The 23,698-nt window shown below is 40.9% G+C and overlaps 1 protein-coding gene across 1 annotated transcript in view; it reads right to left on the reverse strand.

The window, feature by feature from the left end:
• The window catches only part of TENM4 (teneurin transmembrane protein 4), an 826,730-nt gene that overhangs the window by 454,035 nt on the left and 348,997 nt on the right, over window positions 1–23,698 (reverse strand). The window contains exon 3 of the mRNA XM_014941555.1: window positions 18,598–18,695. The gene's annotated coding sequence lies outside the window, so the exon portion shown is untranslated. The remainder of the gene's footprint in view (window positions 1–18,597; window positions 18,696–23,698) is intronic.

Raw genomic sequence — 23,698 nt, forward strand, 5'->3', positions numbered from 1 at the left:
CCACCCCCAACTCCCCCCTCCGCCCCTGGCATGGCGATTCTTTAATTGCAGCCCAGGCTTAACTCAAATTCTTCCTGAAAGCATTTTTAGCCAGTTCCAGAGCTGCTTTTCTGTTCCGAGGGCTGAATGGTAGCTTCAGTGGCATATGTATATCCAGCTTAGCAAAACGGGTGCATAAAGGAGGTAAGAAAGGGCTTTGTTGTGCTTTCAAAGCTTCACTAAAAAAACTTCAGCTTCTGCCAGTGCCACGGGAATTTTTCCAGAGCAAGAAATAGCCTAAATAGCTGTTCCACTGATGGCTAATACGGAGAACAAGAAATAATTATGAGGAATTAAATCATCACAGCTTCAGCAAGAGTATGTTGTGGAGGGTCTACTGAAAGAGAACAGCAGAAAACCAGCCCAAAACTTATGTCAGAGCTGCCAAACTTTGGAAAGCTGGACCGAGAACTGAAACAAAAGCCACGCTGGTATTACGCTCTGCTGATAATGTCCTTCCATCAGTTGTGTGGCCCTGAAACAACCTCATCAGACGGTCGTTTGTCAAAAACAAATTTAGAGCAATCTACCATATGTAATTTACAGCCGTGGCTTGACAACATACTGCAGTTATCCCCAGCAGACACAACTGTTTACATTTTATACACATAATTGGGTCTGGTTCAGTAACATTTTTCATTGGTGTGTCTGCCAAAATTATTAAGCTATTAGTACACGCTGAATCCATGCCAAGCAAAATATTTGCCGATAAAAATGGCCTTATCTGTATAAATGCCAAAAAGGTTTGTGTTTTTTGGTGTGTGCGTGTATTTTTAAGACTCTACTCCGTATAGATATATGTATATGTAAATGTTTAATATAGTTATGACTTGACATTGACATAGCATATTAGATCAAGATTGACCAGTGTTTGGATGTGGCCCATGGGATCATGTCTTGTCTGCCACATTTTCTGCTGCTGTGACAGAGGAGACATACAGTGTCCAGTAGGAAAGCCCATGGCCCATGGACGCATCTTCTTCCTAAACCACTTCCTAGCAAGGTGTGCAGGACTAGCCAACACATCCATACTGGACCTGTGGGGGAGAGGGGCAGAGCAGCGACACCTCCCACTAGACCAGGTTGCTCAAAGCCCCATCCAGCCTGGTCTTGAACATCTCCAGGAATGGGGCAACCACAGCTTCTCTGCGCAACCTGGGACAGTGTCGCACCACCACCCTGCTGTCTAACTCCCCAAAATGGGTATTTCAATTCACATCCCATCTTCACTACCTACAAGGAATTACAGAAGCTCAGCTAGTTGTTATTTCATTTTTTTTTAACATGCAGTTTTTGAAATCTTAATGCACGTTGATTTTTTGACTGGTCACAGGGATCAACAGAAAAGGAGCAATTTTGTTGTTGGGAGTTAGCTTTTTTTTTTAGTACTATCTGCAGCTTCAACACCAATTCAGTAAAATGCTTTCTCAAAACCACTTACCCACACTGTGTCTCAGCTTCCCAACTGAAGAGGAGGTGTGTTATGTTATTTAAAAATGTCTCTTTTTAAATCTCGTGGAGAGGAAAATAGTTTGTAAATGGCAACTCTTCAGGAAAATTTTCTCCCACTTCCTCAGGAAATAGGCAGTTTGCCATAATATTCTCAGCTCTTCTTATTCAGACCATCAGAATATGTCCCTTAAACTGTACAACTCCTCAGTCTCTTTCCTTCCCCATGCCCATTCATGGGAAGCAAAGAATGACCTGAAATTTAAATAGGATTCATTGCGGCTTAAGTTTATGGGGAATAGGGCTGATTATTAGTATTAAGCCTCCTGTGAGGTTAAAGAGCAATGCTGAAATAAAGAACAAAGGCACAAGCTTTACTCTTCTATGTAGCTGGACATCAAAGATGGACACTTTTATTTATTTTGGTTAGAAGATACGTAATCAACATAAAAAAGGTAGACTACAGAGCCCACAAATCTGTGTGATACAATGATAACATCAGACCTCAGTTCAAATAATGAAAAGGGTGGAACTTTTCCACCCACTTTAAAATGTCTGTGGTATGGCTGTCTACATGTGAGCACATGGGTTTTACACGTGTAATTAATCTTATCCTAATGTACACATATAAAATATGTCAGCTAAAGAGCTCCGCCAAAGTGTCTTTCCATTCATAGACTGAAGATGAAGTTCAGGGTGACCAGCCAAAATGGGGATGTCTGCACTGCAGAGAGCTAAAAAGTAAGGCAAGGCAAATTCTACCTCTACGAATCACTAAGTGTTATTTGGAAATCTGCTGAATTCCTCCAGTCCCAAAACTTTGATGGCTCTTGTAAGCGCTCAACAAGCCCATGGAAGTTATTCGAAGTCTGGGAAGAACAATGCGCCTGTATTTTATTATTTGATTAAATTGAAAAAACATATTCTGTTTAACACCTCCAGATCATGTGTTCCCCTGGGATTAACATACATATGTCAAGAATTCAAAATCAGGTTTAATTTCTCTGTGATTTCATAGAGCAAACTGAGAAATGCACAAATTTTCATATCATCACATTCTAGTATTTTTGTTGCTTTTTGTTTTGTTTTAGTTTCCTTTCTAAGGTAATCTATGCTGAGTTGCACCAATTCTCCACTCTTTGGATAACATCCCCTGAAAGTCATCAGTATGAAAGGACAACAAGTCAGCTTTGATCTCACCTTCTCTATATTGGAAATAGGGCCTTTATCTTAATGTTTTCAAGTTATGTGTCCTGCCATGATTAATACACCCATTAGCCATCTCTTACTTACAGTTTTTCCAATCAATCAACGTGCAACATACATCAAGAAGCCTTGAGGTTGATTTTAAATGATTTTTCCATATGGTAACCAAAAGATTGCATTCCTGCAGTGCTGTCTGTGCGGTTGCACAGGGTGAGGAGGTGGACTTTGTCTTGGGGGAGGCAAAGAAGATGCTAAGGTGATATTCACACCTGCGTTGCCTTTGGCCAACGGAGGGTTCAGCTTCATCTCACCCAACCTGGCTGATGCATGCAGGTAAAGATGATAGTTTGGCCAGGATTTTCATCCATTAATTGGTGCAGACAGAATGGAAGCTCCTGAGGGTGGTTTCCTCATTAAGACCCATGAATCTCCTCTGGAGGTGTCTATATGTGGAGGAAACCCAGGGGACGTAGGAAATGGGATTCATCCCATGAGACAGCTGCCCCTTGGTAGCTTTCTAGACTCCCCTTATGTATAATAAATAGACAGAAAGTTCCACTTTTGTGCTCAATTTAGCTTGTTTTATATGTTCACTGAAAGTGAGAGGAACTGGCCATTTAAAATGCCTTTTTTCTTTCTGAAGTTTATAAGAGACACTTAAGGTTTTTTAGGTGAGATGAAAATTACCTCAAATAGGATTAAGCAGAGTGATTCCAGGCTGTAACTCTTCTATTCCTTACTTTATTGCATTGTGAAAATGGAAATTCATTGTTTCTTCTAATCAGAAAAGGGTTATTAAAATCCTATGAAAAAAAAAGGGTTATAAAAATTCTATGAAAAAAGAAACACGGGACAGTTTTGCTGGAAGGGACTGCTCCGATGGTGCTCTCCTACTCATTACACTCCTACTCCGGGATACATCCCTCTCCTCTTGCTCAGTTCCCAAGGCTTGTGCAGCTGCTCTAAGAAAGAAGACACCACCCTCCATGCAAGGTATGACAATCCTTTATCACTTCCACCTTTTCACCCTGACAACTGCTGGCCATGAAGGGAACAACACTCAGAAAGGAACTGCTTTTATTATTATTGGGGTTTTTTTTTAACATCAGAAAAGAATAAAACCCTCCACCTGCTATTGTGCAGCTGAGTTTCTAATCTCTGGTGCCAGCTGGGAGCCCACCCTCAAGCAAGAGAAAGTGGGGTCGGGGATGCGTGGGTCAGAACAGCTGTGCTGATGTGATGCAACACATGCACATCTCTACAGCACCAGGAGAGATACCTCCCACCCTCTCTCATGGGCAGCATCTCCGGACTGCTTTCAGCATGCTGGTGTAGAAACTGGAGTCAAAACTATTTCACTTGATTTTTCTATGGAAATACATAGTCAGGGACTTTTATTTTTCTTATTTTATGATCGGCCATAAGGAGGTGGCAACTAATCCTGAGGGATAACTCCACATGTCAGTGTTGGCTCCAGCTATTGGTGGGACTGATAAAGGAAACACAATATGATCCTGCCCGGCAGGCTCTGGAGCCAGTGATAATCTGATAATGAGTGTTACTTATTAGATGCTTTTCCGTGTGTTTTCTTTGATTTAGATTTCAGGCCCTAAATACCAATTTGTTCACATTATCAGCAAAACAGTTTGCAAGGCCTTTCGGAGACCAAGCAAGCAAATGCTTCCAGACCCCTCTGCAATTCATATTTTTCTGGCCAGAGCTCATTTATTCTGCAGCACATTTGGGTGACAAGCCTGAGAAAAGTCACCTTCAGCTTACGCACAAAGCCAGGCACTAAACAGACTCAGAAGGTGCTGCGCATCCACCGTGTTTGATAATTACCAGGGGCCTCTGCTCTCCTGACAATTAAGCCTGAAATATTGTGACAGCCACCACTGGGGACTGAGCGAGGGATGGCAAGAGCTGGACATTCGACTATCAAAAGTGAAGGTAAGGAGCCAGCACTGTGGGGCCATCAGTGGTTAGATCATGTTATTGTTGAATGTGGTGAGATAGGTGCTTAACTTCAGACATCAGCTGGAAAATGACCTCAGTTTTCCTATCTGTAAAACAGGTCTAATTCTATTTGTCTTCCTCCAGGGGAGCACAATGCATTTGGTTTACTAATGGTTTTGGGTGCTTCAGGCTCCTTAGGAGATACGAAATACTCAAGCAGTGATGAGAGGCTTGTGAGCACAGGTGTGTCCTGCAGCATATAATATGCATCTAATCCATATCGAATGCTAATGTCAGTTTAGAGAGGAAAAGAAAGTCCTGAACAGATATTTTTTCTGAATTGGGAAAAACTATGAGAGTGTAGAGGAGTTTGAAAGAATTTCAAATGAGGCATCAAACCAGACTTTATTTGGTTTGTTTATTAAACTCCCAAGGAATCTTTCATGAGAATGAAAGTGTTGAGGCTATCCCTTGACTTAATTAAAAATTTGTTCATTATTTATGTAATATTCTGACCTACCTAAAGCTTTCATTTGCAAGTGGTTCTTCACTTAAAAGGGTGATTTTCTTCTTTGTGTGTTGTACAGCACTCCCAACACAGGTCTATTTTGATAATGGGTGCAACCACACATGTTGAGATACTGGGATGGACTTGGAAGATCACCTAATACATCTGTCCATAAAGCACTCTCAGGCTTGTTAAAGGGTTATGGATGAGGACAAATATTCAAGATTCTAGGATATGGCCCATGAAACCGACTTTATCTCAGAAAAATAAAATTAGCCAGAGATGGCTGTTCTAGTTTTGGCTGGAAAACAGCTAAATTTCTCCATAGTAGCTGGTATGGTGCTAAGCTTGTCTTCCCAAGCCACCATTATGTATGATGGAGCCTTGCTTTCCTGAAGATGTTTAAACATCTGCCTGACAATGGGAAGTAGTGAATGAATTTCTTATTACCCTTTGCTTGCACACGTGGCTTTTGCTTCACCTGTTAAACTGTCTTTAGTTCAGCTCATGAGTTTTTGCAGTTTTACCCTTCCAGTTCTCTCCTCCATCGCACTAGAGGGGAGTCAGTGAGCAGTTGTGTAAGGGCTAGCTGCCTACTGGGGTTAAACCACAACAATGGCTTAACCATGAATATGCCATGATTCAAAATAACAATAATTTCAATCTTGAAAATCCATAGGGACACAGAACGTTAGCTTATGGCCAGGCACATAGTTGATGGGAAAGTGATGAGGTTTTAGCTCTTTCCCCTACTTAGCATAACCCAGGACACTTGTCACCTGGTGGGTTTACCAGCATTCATCTGCAAACCTATTCCCATTATTGCTTACCAACACATTCTTTCCTTTGGGTTTTTATTATATGTACATGCACATACATATATGCTGAGAGGAAAGGAAACTTCCAGCATTCAGAGAATTGAAATTTAGGTTGGATGGAACCTTTGGAGACAATCTAGTACAACCTCCTGCTCACAGCAGGGCCAAGTCTGAAGATGGATCTAATTACAGAATTGGATTAAGTGTCTCAGGGCCTCTCCAAGGATGGAGCTCCTCCTGTGCCAGGGTTTGACTAAAATCACTATGAACAGTATTTTCCTAATCTCTAAACAAAATTTTCCTGTAGCAACACAGACCAAAACAAAACTTGGGAGGCTTCAATTTATTTCCTTAAAAGGCTTCCTCTATGACACTGTGAGAGTCACACATCTCCCTTAAACAACATTCCCCACTTGCAAAATAGAAATAACATTCCTTAACAGACACACTTTTCTGTCCATTTCCTCTATATAGAACAAAACTCATACAACACCAGAAAATTCTATACTAAAAATCCAAAGTGATCACACTGATGAGAAATATATAAGAGAAACATCTTTAAATGCTTCTTATTCCAAGAAATTTGGCTATAGGGAACATCCAGAAATGTAAAAGTACTTTCAAATCTATGAGGACAATACTCAGCTTGAGTTTTGAGAGAAGGTTTTGGGTACACTTTTAGTAAAATGTATTTTCCGTATCAGATAAAAGCCCCTCAGAAATCACTCTTGTCTTCACGCTGATATAACTTCAAAATGCCACACACGAAGCACTCCAGCATCATTAACTGGTGTGCAATGTTGATTTTCACACTGTAAATTTGATTGAAAACAGGAGTTTATCAGTATAATGCTGAAATAGCCTTGAATATGGGGAAGTGAATGAGTATAATTGCTGATGGGTTCTTTTTATTATCAAGGAGTCTTGATTATAGCTTCATAGACTTAAATTATGGCAAATCTAGGACAAGATCAATTTAGTATCTAAGCAAATATTTATATGAAGATGGAGATTGGCATATATTGATCCGTTTACAAGGAGCATAATTCTGTCTGCAAAATGCATTGACATTGAGCAGTGCTCTTCCCACTCTGCGCTTCCTCAACAGCAAGGAGCTGCAAGTCATGAAGAAACAAGAAAATACAATTTGGGAAGTCAGAGGGCTCACCCCAGTCAAATGGAGCTGCAAACTCAAGCCAGCGGTTAAGGACCACCCTTTAGACAGCGCCTGATTAATGCCAGGGTATGTATTGTAGATAAATTGATAACCAGCTCATGTAGTAAGTCAGAAATCCTGCTTGAAGGACAAGAAAGCATTCAGAGTATCTATCAGAGCCTAATTTGTCAAGTTGGCAATTGTCCATGGGTAACATCACCCAGGCCAGAGCTTCAGCTGCAACATCCCTAGTCTCCCAGCATTCATGAGAGGTCGCCTTGATATAAAGTAGAAGAGGGTTTCTAACTTGTGGGACGAAGAAGGATCCTTGTGAAATGATGACCCCCCCCAACAAAGTCTGCTTTTGTTGGAGGAAAAGGCGGGTGTGGGGGCAGGGAAGAGAAGAGGCCGGATTACCTTTTGTTGCATTTGACAGTTGAAAAGGCCCTGGTGAATAATTACCCTTAAAACTAACAAACAAGGAGAAAGAAAAAAAAATGAGAAAACGAGAAGAAAAAAAAACCCTTGACCCCTCCCTGTACACAATAGCTCCCTTTGAAATAAAAACAAAATAAAAATAACTTGTAGGGGAAAAAAATAACTTAATTTGACTTTCCTTTCTGTTTTTGGCAAGTGTATACACAGACATACACACACATATACAATTGGAAGGCTCTCACTGTCACATTCATCTTAGACTTTTCTAGGCTCGGTCCATTGGGCAGCAAATCTTATGCAAAATACATTAAAAAAACTACAGCAGCAAAAAGCGAACCCTCGGTTGAAGACCCCATTGTTTTAGTCACAAAAGAATGATTCCTGGTGAGCAGCAGTTGTCATCTGTTTTGCATACTCTTTATTTTGCTCTTAATTGGCATTATGTGGAAACTTATCTAGAAGGCCATGGGAACCAAAAGGCATCCCTTGCCCCTCCTTCTTTGAACAAGCAGAACCCAATTAAAGCACAATTATCTCTCTTTTGCTATTAGCATCCTTGTCTAACAGATAGGCACAGAGAGGCAAAACGTTATTAGTCTGAGAGCAGCTACCTTTTCTTATGAAAATTCTTGTAAAGATCATAAAGAAAATAAAGGAGGCTCAAGCAGTCCAGGCTTTGGTGAGCCGAAGTGCAATGTTTCTTTTAAATATTTGATCTGGGTCTCTGGATGATTTTCTAAATATTTTTTTTTTCACTGGGGAGTAACTGACCTAAGACTCAAAATGCATTCGTGGAGTTTGGATGTGAGCCTAGAAAAATAAAGGAGGTGGCCAAAGAAGAAGAGGAAAAAAAGACACAGGTGTCTTCCCAGAAAGCCCAAGCCATGAACTTGACAACTGGCATGACTATGGAAAAACATCTCAGGGGAAACAAAGACCCTTTTTTCAAATTGCAGCTCAAAGTCAACTCCAAAATCCATATCCTGCTGCTGAATATTGCAAAGCTGCAGCCAACACATGAATTCCTGCAACCCCTACACCCACATGGACCTTCAGCACTCTAGGATCACCATGACTTGGAGAAGCTTCCAATGACATCGCCCTTCGGGTTATATTCCTTTTTTTTTTTGGACGTAATCTTTGAGGTGTCCTTGGAGAATGAACACCCACTCCCGATCCCAGTTACATTTGTGCCTGGCTATTACAGACTTCAAAGATAGCTCTGCATACCTTCCGTATCAGAAGCCATCCCCAAGTTAGCAAACATTTGCACTACCACTCATCCTGTCTCATCAGCAGCTACTAAGAATATGCATGTGTCAGGAAACGTCATGCATTTTATCGCTTCAGCAAGTCATGCCATCACGAAGCAGTACATGCCCCAGTTGCATCCCTCAGTTCTCCCCCTGGATATAACTACAGGCTTTACAAAGCTGAGCAAGGAAACAAACTTACTTCCTTTTTTTTTGTTTTTTTTCCTCCTTTCTCTTTTTTTTGTACTCTCTGGGATATTCCACTGTTTTGTTTCCACAAGTGGCAGGTCCAGTCAACACACTTCGATGAAGAGGAGTCCAGTGTGCCAACACAGAGAGCAGGATACATCTCTTAGATGTCCCCCAGGGGTTCCTGTCTACTGCCCCGAGGTAAATCAGTAAATCTCAATGTTAACTTTTTTGAAATGTTCATTTTTACACTCATTGCTTGACCTTCCAAATTGAAGTCATGTCCAAAACCTAAAATAAAAAAATTATTAGCAGAATAAAGCCTGATAGGATTGTTTTTAGGATGCCATCAGCTCTCTGACCTCATACAGCAGATCTCCTGCCTGCTTCCTTCCCCTGAGAGCTCAATTCTTCCGCCACACAATTTTCCTGCCCAAACAGAAGACAATGCCATTGAGTATGTGCTTTTTGCTTTTGTCATTGAGCAAGTATTTCTTGCTTTTGCCACAGCTGGCCAGTGCAACAGGAGGGAGAAAAACAAGGTCATCTCTCCAAGAGCCACCTGGAACAGAGGTGGCTGCTGCAGACTGACTAAGTAAAGAGGGTGATTTCAAACAGCAAATACAGTCCCACTTGTGCACTTATCAAGTGATTTATTATCGAATTTTTTGGAGCTTCTGGTAGTAGGGTAAGCGTGCTAACAGATCATCAAGGACACGGTAAGGAAATGGTTAAAGAGGTCAGAGAGGCTCAAACAAAGGGGAACAGCGTGGAAATTATGCCACTGCATTTATCTACAAAAATATAAAATTTCCTCTGTGCCTTCCCATCATGTAACACCCAGAGGCTGCTCTGAGAGCAATGGAGTAGGATGAGCAAATCCCTGTATCCCAGCACAAAGATGAAACCTGCCGGGAGACAGCTGCAGTGGAAAAGATCGAAATTAATGTCAAGCAATAGATGAGATTTTGGTTGAGATTTTGATGAGATTTACTGCTGCAAATGTTTTCCCTGGCAAATGTCACACCATTAAAATGCAAAAAAAAAAAAGCCCAATAGAATTAAGAAAATAAAGTGAAACTCAGAAACACCGCCCAAATAAATGACAGCTTGAAATTCAGTCCTGGGACTCTCAAGGTCATGGATGTCCTCCTTTGTAAGCAAGTGTGCAGGAGAAGTGCTAAAGAGTCCTTTCACCTCATCAAGGCCACCACCTATGACTGCAGAGCACACGTTTTAAGGACATTTCTCCAACATCCTTCACAGTGTGGCTGAATTTAACTGGGAACATCACTTGGAGCAAATCCTGCAGCTGAGTGCTGCCCAGCACAGCTGCAGATTTTTACACATGGTCTAATATGAGTGAATTAAGATCCTGTAAAAATAAGCTGAATATTTTGCATTTGCCTGTTGAGGAAGTTTCTTGGGGAGTCTCTCCTTTTCTGTCCTTGATGGGACTGCCAGACGAATAATGACTTACTGCCTACTAATTACATTTAAAAGCACCAGTTCCCCAGCACTGACCCTGAGAATTAAGGATTGCAGGTGGGTTGTGTATTTGCCTTGAACAGGGCAGCAACTCTGCTCGAGGCTGGCCAAGCTAATTTTCATTTTCCCAAAAGAACTAAATGCTCTGCAGATCTGAGTGCATGCCTTAGGCATGCAAGCATCTTCTCCTCCCCACAAGCATCTTATATTTAGCAATCCTTGGAGAAAATAATTTATTATTTTTTTTCCATCACGCAGGGATGAACAAACCTCCTTGGGCCAGATGTCCAGCTAAGAAAAATATTTCTCCAGCTTTTGGATTGTCTATACTTGTACTGCTGTACTCATAGGCACTTGTGTTTCTTGTTTCAGCTAGATCTGGAAGATCCCTGCAAAGGCTGCCACATACTGTTACTTGTCCTTTCTGAGCTGAGCTGTAATTCAGAGGTGCTGATCTCTGTATTAAAGTCTAATATACTTATCTTTCCCAACAATGCTACATTAGGTTAATATACTGCTAATAGTAAGTGTTTAAGGTAGTACTTTCAGCTGACTCAGACTGTCCATTCCTGCTATCAGGTTATATGTGTTAAAATAAAGGACTTGTTTCTTTGCCTAGACCAGATAAGAGTCGTGTCTGCTTGGCACCCATTGCAGAAAAATAAACTAGACTTAATTTAGCAATGCAGTGAGAAAGGTGATTGCTCCACTTCAAAGGCACATAAACCTTACCAAATTTATGATTGTCCATTATAATCACTGGGAACACTATGCTGCTATTACAAAATGGAGTCAGGGGAAAGATCTCACCTGTTGAAGTATATTTTAAATTGCCTTCCTTATTTAAGCCTGTCCTTCATGTTAGGACTTAATAGGACTCCTCACAGGAGCTAAACACATGCTGAACGGTTTTGTGGCAGCAGTACTCAAGGGTGCTATCTTGTACCATGTGCAGACAGATCCTATAGCTCACTTTCATTTATTTTTCCATACTTGTGTGTTTTGGATTATCCTGTTGCACTGAGGGATGAATGCCTCTTACTCACCTTCCTGGGTTTTTTTGCCTTATGATATTCAGTGGCTTCTTAACCCCAGCGAGAAACCATGCAAAACCCAAACTTCCCCAGCAGCAAAGTTGAGGATAGAGTCATACACACTTGAAAAATTAGCATTAAAATCAGATGAAAAAGCTCTGCTTTTTCACACAGAAACACTTTGTGCTCTCCTGCAGAATGGAAACGGATGCTTACGTGCCCCAAAGCAAATTTTGCTCCTTCTTCCCACCATCCTCCTCAGTCAACGTCTAATAAGAATCTGTAAAATAAAACAAGTCTAGCCTGTGACAGTCAGAGCATTTGAAAGCTTTACCATGAACAAAATGAGTTTACTTCAGCCAACATGGATGAGGAAAATGCAATCTGGGGTGAAAATCCCCGTACGCGTAGTTCCCGCTGGATCCCAAAGTGAAGTTGTCTGTGTGTACCACGGGTGTGGGTGACAATCAAGGGCTTGCACAGGGTCTCCAAGGTTGGCATATGGCACCGCAGGCTGCGCTGCTCAATTAGAGCTGCAAATTGAGGAATATCAAGGAGCTTTGGCCCCATTACAGTGGGCTTTAGGCTTGACTGGGACAATGCTACATAGGAACTCATAGGACAATGGTCACCGAGGAGAACAAGCTCCAGTGTAGGTGAGTCTGCACTGGCTGAGGGAATCACAGCAAGGAGCTCTTTTTGAGGGCTTTTTGAAGCCTGGCAAAATGGCTACTCTGTGCCAGAAACCAGTAGCTTATGGGCAGGCTACTGAGGTGGCGTGGGGTGGAGCCAGCATCCCTGGTGGCAGATTTAAATGAGGCATGAGCCAGCAATGTGCCCTTCTGGCCCAGAAGGCTAATGGCATCCTGAGGTGCATCAGGAAGATGAGGAAATGACATCAGGAAGTCACATCAGGAACTGACCAGCAGGTCAAAGGAGGTCATCCTTCCCCTCTACTCTGCTCTGGGGTCCATCAGGAAGATGAGGAAGTGACATCAGGAAGTCACCACCAGGTCAAGGGAGGTCATCCTGTCCCTCTACTCTGCCCTATGAAGGCCCCATCTGGAGCACTGGGTCCAGTTCTGGGCTCCCTGGTTCAAGAAGGACGGCGAACTGCTGGAGAGGGTACAGCAGAGGGCTACAAAGATGATGAGGAGCCTGGAGCATCTCTCTTATGAGGAGAGCCTGAGGGACTTGGGTTTTTTTAGTCTGGAGAAAAGAAGACTGAGGGGGGATGTGATCCATGCTTATAAATCCTTAAAGGGTGGGTGTCAATGGGATGGGGCCAGTCTATTTTCAGTGGTGCCCAGGGACAGGACAAGAGGTAACGGACACAAACTTGAACATAAGAAGTTCCACCTAAAGATGAGGAGGAACTTCTTTCCTGTGAGGGTGGCAGAGCACTGGAACTGCCTGACTGGAGAGGTAGTGGAGTCTCTGTCTCTGGAGACATTCAAACCCCACCAGGACACATTCCTGTGCAACCTGCTCTAGAAGGACCTGCTCTGGCAGTGGTGTTGGACTAGATCACCTCCAGAGGTCCCTTCCAACCCCATATCATTCTGTGGTTCTGTGATAGGAATGCACATCTGTTGTGAAGGGGAAAGATAATGGATGGAGCAGGACCAGAGGATGCTGCAGTGGCATGTGAACTGCCTGGTGTCACAGGCTGGGACTGTAGCACTTTCGATGTAGAGGCTGTGTCGGCCTCATGCATGGCACTGTTAGATCTGTCTATAATGTACCTTGTGAGATGATGCAGAGGTCTATGAGGCAACCCTGAAAGAAACCCGGTAAGATCCTGAAAGCAACAAAACCATGCTGGAGCGTCTGGAGAAATTATCCTGTTTGTGGAGGTGGGTGGTTTGTGTACATGGTGCTGTACTGTGCATGTCATCCTTGCTCTCCAAATAGCACCTGGTTTTCCAAAGGAAGATGCTATGCTATTCTGGTGTATTATTAAACTACAAGGAGATGAGCCATAAGTATCCCCAGGGAAAGATTTCTCCAAGATACTCTATATCCACAGCTAAAGGCGGTTCCACTGCTACAAAGTCACCTCTTTTTCCAAACAGTGTAATGATGGGATCTTTGTTATGGTGTTGCTGTTCTTTGGAGGGTGTGAGATCACATCTCCTGCATGTCACAACAGGAGGAACAAAACCTAGGTGGAAAATAGCTTTCTGCAGCAAAGCAAAAGAAAACCAAAATCTGATGTGTCCAAGAAATACATCTGCAATTCACTCGCAAATCTAAACAGGGAGGAAATGATTGACTGACAACGTACAAACAGTTCTCGTATTAAACTTCTGATCTTGTACTGGTTTCTACGCCCACCCCTCCGTGCACCCCACAGCCAAGTTGCTAATTGCATCCTTCCTATTGTTTTGCCAATTCCTCCGCTGGCAAATAATGGGAGGGGAGAGGATTATGGAGACTGATGCACTTGACAGCAGAAATAAATAAGCAAATGAATACATAAATAAATAAATAATGCCTCCAGTAGTTGCAAAGACAAGCCTATTTCATCCTTCCTCCAGTGTCTTGAGCCAAACTTCAAGGGTTATTCAAGAAAAATGATGATCTGTTGCCTCAGAGAAATAAGTATCAATTAATGCTTAATTAACATTGCATGACAGATTGATTTGACTAAATAGAACCTTTTAAATGAATGTCTCTCTGTGTTGTGGGTTGAAGCAAGATGCCTTGTGGGAGAATAAGCAGCTCCCTATTATTATATACCATCTCTGTAGCTGTAGCACCTGGAGGCTTTAAGTGCATCACTAACCCAACGTGTTAGATGCTGTATAAATATACAGTTGGTAAAGATGCTTATCTTGGATTTGTAGTGTAAACAAGGAGATATGCCATGTAGATCCTGTGACAGGTAGATCAAGGCTAAGAAAACAGGGGACTTAAGGAAATTTGAAAAGATGTACACATTATCTAGCAGTTTCTAATTAGCCAGACAAAGGGGATGTTTTACAATTACTTATTCTCAAAGGCTTATTCATATGAAGTGTTTGTAAACATACCAAAATACACAGGAGTTACCTTATGTGGTTTAACAGGAAAATAGATAGGAAAAGAGTCCACGGGTTGCAGCAGAATGACATGAAAGCCAACAACCACCAGCATTTTCAAGCTGGGGAGCCTAATGCTAGCCAGCTAATGCGATCTTTCCTCACCTGAGTAAAAATAGTCTGATCAACAATGAACCACAGTTTCCATCGAGAGCTGCAAGTGAGCAGCAACTCTGAAAATCAGCCCATTTCCAGATCAGTGGTGGATGCTGCAAAGCAAAGACGTTGGCTGAAAAGCACCCTGAGAAATACCCTACCTACCCTCAGGCATTGTATTCCTTTTAACGAGACAGTAAAATAACAGCCTGTATTATTTGTACTGTTCATACTTGTTTTCTATGCCCATTGCCTTTTGCCAGCTCCACTCAACAGACAGCACTGGACCAGCTGGTGTGGGGTACTTGGGAGGCGGCTGTGGACCAGCCTCTTGAGGCGGAGACGTGATTGCCACACAGCTGGCATCAATGACTCCACCACCCAGTTGGACATAACTGGGAAAAAATGGCATGATTCCACAGAAAATAACAGATTTGGGGGCTATTATTGACCCTCTGGCATTTTATCATTAATCAGATCAATTGGCAGCAAAAAGGTTATTAAACGCGTCAAAGTTAAGAAAAATTGAATAGCAATAATTTTTTTTAAAAAATCTTCGTCAGATTATGTTGACAAATAAAAGTTCACCTTCAGTAAAAAGCCACCTAGATATCTCCTGTGAACTTACCCATCTCTTAGTAAACAAAGCTTGTCATGTTCAGTAACTCCCAGCAATTTGGGGAGTTTTATTTTAGAGATTTCCTCTCCTTTTCCTCGATCCACTCCGTTTGCTGCAGGCTGTCACCTCATTATACTGTTACCACTTACCATGAAACCCTGGCTTTGAAAACACTTATTTTTCTGACAATTTTTCACCTCTCTTTTTTTTTTTTTTCTTTTTCTTTTCCTTTGATGCATAGTCTTTATCTTGAAGTGGGATCTTTCTCAGGGCTCAACTTTTTGAATCCTTGCTACAGACACAACATTTCAGCTCACACCAGCCCTAATACATCCAAGCAACCTGAACCCCAACACAATGTTTATTTCATTTGAGTAGGCTAGATATGCATATATCTATGTCAAATATATATATATAGGAAACAGTCTCTGAGTTCCCAATGAATTCATTGTGATCACTGTTATTATGGAAAGAAGTAATTTAATCCTAATAGCAGGAAGTGGTTCCTCCCCAAAGAGTAAAGAACAAACTCCTGGACATAACTTGCAGGCAGAGTTATTGTGCTTTGGGAACTTATCCTATTATTTATGTCCGTATCTGTACAGCATTGTTGATTAAATCACTGATGTTCACTAACCACTTTCATTCTACCTTGCAAGTCAACGTAATTCTGCATCAATTTCATTTAAATATCACTTTATTTACAGGGCTATGAGCTTTAGAACTTCCACTTCCATACTTGTAGCTTTTTTTCATTAACAGCCATTTAATTCTCTCCTTTCATCGTTCCTGTCAAGACTTTCCAGATTGAGGTGAACATTTCCTGCTTCTTTATACGGCAGAAGCCTGTAGGTGCCCTAGCCTTCATCTGCAGTGCTAGGTGCTGTATGCACACCTTCCAGGTGAAAAGATTTTAAAATCTGAATAGAGAAGAAAAATATCACAGAGGAACTTTGACCCTACGTCACAGATGAGAAATAAGGGCTCAATGGACATTAATTCCTGTATGTGTCCCATCTAGCTTTGGGCAACAGCCATGAAAAATTCAGGTGCCTGGTTGCCCCAGACAGTCGTCTACGAGGAAAGAGGGAGGAAGAGAGAGACAGACTTCTCCAGAAACAATTCATGTGCTGTGTGGACTAAATATTTTAGAGAGATAGAATGTTCTCTCACTGCCTAAAAAGAAAGACGAGATTACTCAGCTCTTAATGTAGGTCTCAGTATCCATTTTCAAAATATCCGCACACCCAGCTATTTCTCTCACATGTTGGAGCGCCTTGGGGGAAATCTGATCAGATCTTTCCCAACTGCTAGTTCACTCTTTTCTTCAGTTCTGCCTATTACCCACTTAAAATCCACCTTAACTTTCTAGCCTAAATGCAAATTTCTGAAAACTTTGTACCATTTTGAATCTGTCCTTGGGCCCTCCCATTCCTGCTATCTCCACCTCTCTGTACATAGAGGGTCTTACCAGTTTCCTTCCTAAGACAACTTTCTAATATAACAAGACTCCCATTATCTGTCACTTTCCATTTCTTTTCTCTGATTGCCTCATCTTTGCTATTTCAACTGAGATGCAGCACCACCTTCTTACACCCTTCTTGGACCTCCCATTTACCACATTTCATCCCATCACCTCCAAAACTTCTCTATCTCCACTTATCCTTTCAAGATAGAAACCCACCAGACTTTCCTGTTAAAGACTGCAATTCCAAAACCACTGGTTAACAATCTTCCTCTCCTCTCCTCTCCTCTCCTCTCCTCTCCTCTGAAAAACAGAACATTCCTTACAAACACTGCAGACTTCAGTCTCCAGCTCCATTTTAGACCTTTTCTTTCTCTTCTATGTCTTGCATCTCACTGAAGCCACTCCCGCCAACATCTCTAATGAGTCAGCCTCCTTTGCCAGATCTTAAGAACTTGCTTTTCATACATTTCCTCCCTATTTTATCAGCTGTCTGAAACAGCCAATTATTCAGTCTCTCATTTTTGATGTTTTGCCCTCCTTTGGCTACCTCAGTTCCTCTCCAGGTTATCTTGTTTGTCATTTTCCCCTTTGATAAATCTGTCTTATTCCTCCTTCCAGCTCTGAATACTTTGATTCCTTTCCCTTTTCTCACTACTGGGTAAAAAAAACTACTCTACTTTTTGATGTGTAAAAAACTGGCTAGAGGGCCGGGCCCAAAGTGTTGTATTGAATGGAGTTAAATCCAGTTGGTGGCCAGTCACAAGTGGTGTTCTCCAGTGCTCAGTATTGGGATCAGTTTTGTTTAATATATTTATCAATGACCCAGATGAGGGTATTGAGCACACCCTCAGTTTGCAGATGACACCAAGTTGGGTGGGAGTGTTCATCTGCTTGAGGGTAGAAAGACTTTGCAGAGATATTTGAACAGGCTGGATCAATGGGCCAAGGCCAATGGCCTGAGATTCAACAAGGCCAAGTGTTGGGTCCTGCACTTGGGTCACAACAACCCCACGCAGTGATACAGGCTTGGGGAAGGGTGGCTGGAGCTGCCTGGCAGAAAAGGACCTTGGGAGTGTTTGTCGACTGTGGGCTGAACATGAGAGGCCAACAGCATCCTGGTCTGTGTCAGGAATAGCGTGGCCAGCAGGACTAGGGCAGTGGTGGTCCCTCTGTACTTGGCAGTTGTCCCTATAGCCCAGCAGATGTAGTGTTGATTTTCCTTCCTCATTTACATCAAAATTAGGCTATCTGCATCCACGCAATGAACACAACCATTTTTCACTCTCCAAGTGCTGGATTTTCAAATAAGTGCTTTGGTATTTTCTTCCATGCTGCTCCTCATAAATATCTATAAAATAACCTTGTTATTCTCTTCCTTTCTCTGCTGTAATATCTAGAAAGCACTGACAAGCATTAGGCTGCAGATGCTGTATTAGTGTTGCCTGTCATACTGACCAGCACTTTCTTATTACATTCATGGGTCTCCATCTGTCTGTCACTATCCATGGCTTCTTGATTTGTACTTAGATGTAAGTCATTTCATGCAGAGAATGTCTACATTTCTAGAGTGCCTGGCACAGTAAAAATGAGTCCTTGACTGGGACTGCAATACAACTTATCATTGTCAGAAAATAAAAATAAACACAGATCAATAATAGACATGTTCTAAAAAAATTAGTGAAATTCCTTGCAACTCCAATTAGAGAAATATACATGAGAAACATGACAAATATCATAACTTGATTGTAAACAACAAAACATAATGAAAACAGCCCAGGTACTGGAATTAGTACTCACTTTTTGTATTTACCTTCTTAGAAATATCTAGGAATAATCCATCAAATACTTCTTGTAGGATATAGTTTTAACCTGGACATGTGTTGTTCTCAGTCTACCTGTAAAAAGACACAGACAAAAAAAAATACTGTTTTGTTGAGTGATTTTTAACTTATTTGCTATCCTGAATGAATTAAAAACAACTGCTAACAGTTCGATAGTGCACATAAAAGTCATCTAAGCATATGTGGTTCCTAGTGTAATGTCACATCAGCACTGTACTAAGGTATGCTAATTCATGCCGTAGAAATAAATGTATCTGTTAAATACAAACTAAGGCTTTCTGTACAACACTTAGAATTAAATGGCTGTCCTTGGATAACTGTGCAAACATCCATCCTTTAACCAAAAGACTAATTTACCAATTCCCCTATTATAGTTTCAAGGGTTTCTGAGTAACATGGTAGTTGTTTCTTTCCTATTGTGTGACTTTGCCGTTCTCAAAAGGTGAGAGAACTTCTTTTATTTATGTGGTTATCCCAAATATTTCCTTTCTTAAATCTTTTACCTTTCTTAGAGTAAAATCTTCTACTAAGATCTTACACAGATACTTCTTCTTATTTCCACTCACAACAGTAAATTTTGTCTTATCTTGACCTGTGGTATTGGAGATCCTCCATTCAAAAGTAACAATACATGTGTGACAAATCCTTCATGCCATAAGCAGGAGGTTCAAAAAAGTGTAATACTTTTCTCTTCTAATCTAATTTATCTATCTTGTTAGCTGATTAGCTTCAAGCCCCTTCTCTTAACTCCTGTCTTTGTCTCAGGGGGACAAAATCCTATAGGGACTGTGGAGGTGGAGAAGCCACCACAGAAACCATGTGTGTGTGGTTTCATTGAAAGCCTCATTTACCAGGGCCAGCAACTCTCCCAGGCTTGACATGCATCTATTTTACATACACTCTGGTGCACAAGGTCTTTTAGAATTGGAAAAAGAAATAAAATCAGGAAGTCTGAATGATGTGGTAGCAGGCTATTATAGAGGTGGGCTTCCAAGTCTTACCTTGGCAACCTGTTTCTGCACATGTGGTCCAAAACTACATTGACCTTTGAATCTTGCCAATTGTAAATTAATTTTGAATCTAAGCTGACCACTGAAAAGGTACAAAGGTCACTTTTAAATAGCTGCACTGCTACGTTGCCCTTTACTCCATGGTCCACATCCCTTGGCTTCCTCCCATTAATTCTGCTTCTTGAACAGCCCTTCTTTCTGCTGATTGTGTCCTCGTACAGATTATTTCTCCCTCACATGCATCTTTCAAAGCTGCATCTCATTTTGTCATTTCCTGCTTAAGGTTTCTAATCTCTCTATCTTCACTGATTTATGCAGTGCCTCCCAATTTGGATCATCTGTGATTTTAATTAACATGTATTCTTTTCCTGTCTTTTGGCTAATGAATTAAGATGTTTAAAGAAGACTGGACTCAAGACTGCTCCCTGATGTTCCCCCACTAGAAAACTCATGTGATTCAATGCATTTTCATTTATTATCTCACTTTGCTAATAGCCCTGTGGATGGTTTTTAATCAACATCACAGGGTCCTTATCTAAGCCAATCTGAATTAATTTTTTGAGTCTCCTCTCTCCCTGGTGTTCACTTCAGTGAGAGGGAAAACAAAAGCTGAAGAGGCCATCGCTCACCAGAATGTTGTTCTGGAAGATTTGGAAATGAGGAGGAGGTGAGAAGAAATTGTTTGTTCTCCTCACTCAGGACTCCAGTACTCTTATGGTCCCCCACTGCCATAATATCTATGCTTCTCATAATTTTTAATATATGTATTTATAAACTACTCGTCAAGGTAGGGAAGTGCTATTATTCCCACTTCTGTGAGAAAGCTCCAGCACAGAGATAATAAGGAGGTGATCAGCTCTGCTCCTTCAGCAGTCATGGTTACAGACTGAGAGGTTACAGTTGCTTTTGCGTTTACACTTCTAGAAGCTACAGTGCCATGCCTGTCTGTGTATCTCTGGGATGACCTGTCAAATGCACCATCATCTCTTCTTTAAAAAAAAAAAAAAAGAAAAAGGAAAATCTATTTTTATATGTCAGCATGTACATCTCAATATCATGATCCGAGTGCCGTTCTGAAAGACTGAGCCCAACTACATGCAAAGTAATGTCACAAAAAGTGAGCATCAAGTACCTGGAGCATTTAACCACTTAATCCAGGCCCCAAGATATAGAACAAGACAGACAACAGTATCTGTTGGATCTGGTCTGGAAAGCTAGGTGGGCACCTCCTCCTCAATCAGCTAGGTGTTCAGAGGTTTCTGAAGACCTTGAAAGACCTTGACCAAAGTGCTTTCTTTGGTGTTATACAGAAAGTTTCTACTGGATTCGAACCCAGATCTGCAAGGTTTAAAATCTGTTCCCCACCTAAAGACATCTCTCCTTTCCTATCAAGAGGAATGTGTGAATAATGTCATGTGATGGACATTTAAACTCCAGTAACCTATGAATGCATTTTCCTGTTACCCGAAAAGCAGGGTTTCACCCTGTCTACATGCACAACTTCTTCCACTGTCACCTCGTGATAAACAGTTTTTATGAGATAGTTACATTTCTTTTGCATGAAAATAAAAAGTACTGTTCCGCTACAGAAAAAAAAAAAAGGGTTAGGAATGACATTTGTAGTTTGGACTTACTTTACACACGTTATTTATTGTCTGAAATAGTAACTGATGTTTCTAAATCATCTCCGGAATATTCTCGGAAATGTCAAGTTTATGTGTTTTTAAATAAAAAAATGACAATTATCCCCACTTCTCTTCTCCCCCCCACCCACCAATCAAAACTCATGGGGGGGGAAAAATAAAGGAGAGAAAAAGAAGGAAAAAGGAAAATGGCTAACTATTTCCAGTAGCATCAGCAGTCATAAAGAAATTAATCATGAGCTAAGAAATTTTCTAAAGGGAGCAGAGGGAGGCAAAAACATGAAGAAGACAATTTAGAAAATATTTGCAGGAGCAAAATGTATAAATACTCATTATATTTTTTAAACACACGTCAAAATTAATATGTGTTCTTGATTCTGCCTTTCTCTTTAATATATTTAGTGCCAAAAGACATGTAGGGAAAAATGTTTGTCACCAATATTCTCCTCATATTAGGAAATAATTACACCTTTTTTTCACTCCAAACTTCTAAACATGGCCTCGTTGGAAATGAATTGCCTTTGACATGCTAAAAATAAGTTTAAGAAACTTAATCTAAGTCCATCGTCAGTGCAATTTATACTATACACAACTTCAGTGAGGTGTAATTAGCAGTGCATTGCAATAATTTATTATTGGTTTAAAAAGCCTGAACAAGCAGGCAAAATGGGAAAATGGGAAGCTATGTGCCAGAGACATATTATTCTGGTTTATATTAATTCAGTGATTTTACCTTTGGTGCACATTCATCTATCCATTGAAAAGGATGCTGAATATTGAACCTTTGGCTCAATATGAAATATGAACTCTGAGGCATAGCTGCAATAATACCTCCATTTGCATTATTATGATTAACATTTCTCAGAATAGGAAGCATCCAGCAATATTAATTGCAGAAATAGTGAGATTCCTATTGTCATAAATCACTATGCAGTGTAAAGCAAGCTCTTCAAAAACCTTATAGAAAAACTCTTTTCTGTGTGTTTTTTGGAGTTAATTTCAACCTCATTTTCACCAGGCTTTCCCATTTGTGTCTGTTGACAAGACAGTAATTATGTTTTTTCTCTTGATTAACACATTCTTTTCAGTGAGCTTCCAAACAGCTTTCACATGAAAGGCTGAATTCAACAGAGCATGGTTTTTCTCATTAAAGACTTAGCATTCACCCATAGTTAATTTATCACACAGATACTTCCTGTCTCATAGGAAGAAGGGTGGCCTTGAAGTTAATGCTCTTGATTTGATCAGAAGTTTTTTCCGCAGCAGTTGAAATGAATGCCTTTTCAAATATGATGATTATTGAATTCATTTAATAAGTGAAAATAGGGGAGAAAATGGTACACAGTTTCTCTACTAAAGCACAAATCCAACTGGCTTAGTACTGAAAGTCTTATTTTTTCCTTAAGCACATAAGGATCTCCCTCACAGTGATATACCACGGAAATTTCTCCTTATTGAAGCAATATCATCTCTAAATCTATAAAAACTTACTGCTTTTTTATCTATATCTTTATATCTTTGTATCAAGTCAACATTTCTCCCTCCACTACCATTTCTTTCCTCAGCACTGTTAGCAAAATCAGCAATATTCATTGATTAATCAAAGTGAGCAACCTTAGCATTTGGTGCATCAGCTTTCATTCATAACAAAAGTACAATAAATGATTTATTTTGATGTATTATGCTGTACTGTGAAGAGCATCCAAAACTAAAAATGCTTTCATTATCAGTGTTGTGAAAACAAGGCATCTGCATCAGGGACCACACACAAGGAGAGAGCAATTTCTTGCCACCTGTGCTCTTTAATCCAGACTTTTGATGGCTGAGTTGTTTTGGGATTTCTTGGGGGGCTTTTTGGATGTGATATTTCCAAATGTATCACGTATTCAAAAAGCAACTGCAGGGTCCAAGCAGTGCTCAGCCCTAGAAGTAGGAGAGTTATTCCTGGCTGGTGGGCTGCTTTGGTCCATCCTTGATTAACTCATACTAGGTGAGATGCTCCCAAATTACTGTGTTCTGACTGAATTCCTAATGACAGTGCCCACTTTGCAATAAAACACCCCCATGAGATGGCAGTAATTAGTGCCATCCTCAACAGCACAAGAAATGGTTGTAGATGGCCTTGTCACCACTGGGAGGCTGAGGAAGGGAGGCAAATCATGGACATCCCCTCACCAAGGACATTCAGAGTAACTATGCACTTCTGGCCAGGAATATTTTAGTCCCCATCTCTGGGCCTGATCTGAGCACCCTGCAAAGCAGTTAGGCATGTTATGTAGTCCATTCTATCCCCAAATCATGTTATTAGCACGCTTTTACCATTAAGCCTAAATTTATGTCTTGCTGGAGTCAGCAGAGCCTGAAGTCAAGTGTTCCCTCAGAGCACAGTGGCTGAACAGGGATA

Source organism: Calidris pugnax, unplaced genomic scaffold (assembly GCF_001431845.1).
Source record: "Calidris pugnax isolate Ruff unplaced genomic scaffold, ASM143184v1 scaffold99, whole genome shotgun sequence".
NCBI classification, from domain to species: Eukaryota; Metazoa; Chordata; class Aves; order Charadriiformes; family Scolopacidae; genus Calidris; species Calidris pugnax.